This window comes from Oryza glaberrima, chromosome 10 (genome assembly GCF_000147395.1).
Source record: "Oryza glaberrima chromosome 10, OglaRS2, whole genome shotgun sequence".
NCBI lineage: Eukaryota > Viridiplantae > Streptophyta > Magnoliopsida > Poales > Poaceae > Oryza > Oryza glaberrima.
The window spans coordinates 12,010,615-12,013,673 of NC_068335.1; the positions used below are offsets into that span (position 1 = coordinate 12,010,615).

General features: G+C 40.7%; 1 pseudogene; it reads right to left on the bottom strand.

Annotated features, from left to right (window-relative positions):
- Positions 1–597: 597 nt before the first annotated feature.
- Positions 598–2,676, bottom strand: LOC127785845 (uncharacterized; annotated as a pseudogene).
- Positions 2,677–3,059: the final 383 nt, after the last annotated feature.

Here is a 3,059-nt window from a genome sequence, read left to right on the forward strand (position 1 = left end):
AAGACCAATATAATTGAAATATGTGATTTTTATAAATACAATCTTACAAAATATTATAATTCATATTTTTTTGGTCAAATTTCAACAACTCTTCTTTAAAAACTATGTGAATTTCTTAGATTATATAACTCAAAAAGGAAGATTTGCTAAGTATTCCAATAAAAACATATATAGTACAAAGAGTAAAGAGTAGTTCATAGGAACCAACTCTATTGTCGCATCACAATAGTTTCCTATAATTCAAGATTTCTTGGTTTTAAGTACAAGACACATTAAATACGATGCCCGCGCATATGCGCGGGCTTTCTTCCTAGTTGTTATTAACGGCCAGTGACATGCGCATAGATATCCATACATGCAAGCTGAGGCCACAAACACAACCTACGACCATATATGTGTAGGCAAGCCAGTTAGCTTAACATGATTATAAATCGTAATGGCTTCTGAATGAAAAAGAAGTTATGAGTAAACGTGCCTTTCATAGCATATATGTGTTCTTATCGGTTTAAAAGCCAATGTTGTATCATTAACAACGATGAAAAACAACTCCAAATTTAAGTTTTTGTTAAAATTCAAAATTTTATGGCGGGTTATAATTTAAAGGCAAACGATGGGATTTCCTAAGTATTCAACATGACTAAAACCATTTATGATTACATGGAACTCACGAAGGTACATCACCTATACCCATATAAAAATGTATGTGTATACAAAGTAATGTTCAATAATGGATTCTAAATTAGTAGTAAAATGTTTCAGGATAAATCTCCAATCCAACAAGGAGTATATGAAAAGGATTGTCCGATCTCCTCTCTAGAGCCTATAGATAATGTACCCAAGAATTCAAACTTTGAGTTGGGTAAATGGTAAGCCCATACTCTGTCCAGATATTTGTTGAACAATAAGATGATCTCTCTGAAAGGATGGAGTGCAAGGATGCAAGTATATCCATTCATGTCCTCAGTGTAAACGATGCTATCATCCTCTGAGTCCCAACCAGTAGATTCCGCTTGTGATATTTCTATGTCATTCTTGGCGTCATCGCAATACATATCATGTTCGATCCATGGTCTAACAGCTTCGGGATTCCAGCGGAAATCTGCCATGATCTGGTTAAGACTTAAATCGTGTATCAACATCCACTCCATGTGGTAACCACCACCATGCAGCTCGTGCAGCAGCCAAACCTGAAGACGCTGATGTTGTTTCAGATCAATTGATGCGCAGTATACACCCTTCTTTGATCTTCCAAGGTAGATATAAGGATTATTGTTCATATTGATATCACTTGGTGATTTGATCACTTGATACTTATCATCCGATAAGGTTATTCTGCAAAACCCACAAAATTGGCAGATAATAGATTAATGTTCTTCTTTTTTCTTTCTTTCTGTAAGTAAGAACAGATAATTTGGCTACGTACATCTGATCTAGATGTAGAGGCCGAGTTTTTAGTCTATTTTTCTAAAAATAAATAAGAACAAATGATATCATTACTTCCGTTCAGAAAAATAATCAATGTTTTCACTTCAAGTTACTAAGCATTTTTTTAGGAGAACAACGGCAGGAGAGCTGCCGGAATTTAATTGATAGAAGAAATTGTTTTAAAAAAATTACAGTCCCAGTGAAGGGACGAAAGGTCCTGAAACCAAAAGGAAAATCAAGGAGGTGTAAAGGCCGTCCTCCGCAAATCTAGGTCCTGCTTAACAAAATAAGCAACCTCGACTTATGTACAAGAAATATTCTGAAAAATTCTTCGATTTCTCTCAAGCCAAACATTCCACCAAGTGGTTAACAAAGCTCCTCTAATATACTGCTTTTGGATTGTTGAGCCTTGTCGATGAATTTCTTCCCACCAAGAAGTGATCCCAGCCGGCTGTAAATTAGAAACAGCAAGTTTTGCCAACTGTGAACTAGCGCCCAAACTTCTTTAACAAAGGAGCATTCGTAAAAGAGGTGATTAGTGTCCTCAAAGGCGTTGGTACAAAGGCAGTAGATCCAATTGCAAGGCCAATGTCTCCGAAGGAGATTCTGAGCTGTTAAAGTTTTATGGTGAAGAATAAGCCATCCCAAGGACCTCATTTTAGGTTCAGCTGGCGCCTTCCAAAGAGAGAAAATCCAAGCAAGTGAAAGAACCTTCAAATTGGCATGAATACGCACTTTTACTTGAGTAGCAACTTGCGGAGTTCTAATTCCAGGTTAGATCGTCGGCGCTTTGTGAGAGTTGAAAATCTTGAAGCATGCCTCCTAGCCGCACGAGGTCATGGATCTCTTCAATTGACGAGAATTGCCTGAAGGACAATTAATGAGTATAAATGAGTGCCTTCTTGCTTGTTGCTAGTACCTTATAACATCGTTATTTCTCATCTGGACGTAAAGTGCACCTCGCTAATAAACGCCGTAGAGGTGGTTAGTTGCCATCCCATGTGAGTCTTGCACGTCGGTAATGGTCCCAGTGGCCTCCCCTCGCCGGACAAGCGACCTCTTCTCCCACCTCCCCGTTGCTGACGAGTAGACTTGCACAACAAATGGCGATGGCGGCCAAACCACCGATTCGGTAGTAGTACTATTGGTGCGGAAACAATCATCGAGGTGGTGGATGGAGAGCACCTCATAGTGCGGTGAGACGGTCGGATCGTACACGAGGTACTCTTCGGGACATGAGTTGGCGACCATCGCCGCTTAGGTCCGTCCGTCACTCTAGCACAGTGCCAGCCACGCTCTTGATCGGCAGTTTCCGGATTCCTCTCTGTCTACACAAAAATGGGTTCCCCTCCTCCGGGAACGCGTTCTGACGTGCTAATCGGGTCACGTTGTCACGATATGGGCCTTACAGGGGTTCCTGGGCCGAGCATCAAGGGCAGGCCTAGGCCCAAATGGCTGGAAGGGAAACTGATAAGAGGCAACTGGTAGTTGGAGAAGGATCGAACAGATTGGATGAAACTGGCTTCTTCCTCCTTGCTGCTACCTTCCCTCTCAATTCCTATTCTCTAGTCCCAATCTCCTGCTTCCTCTTTGTCTGATTTCTCTTCCTAGTCTATACCTCTCGTTCCCCTTAA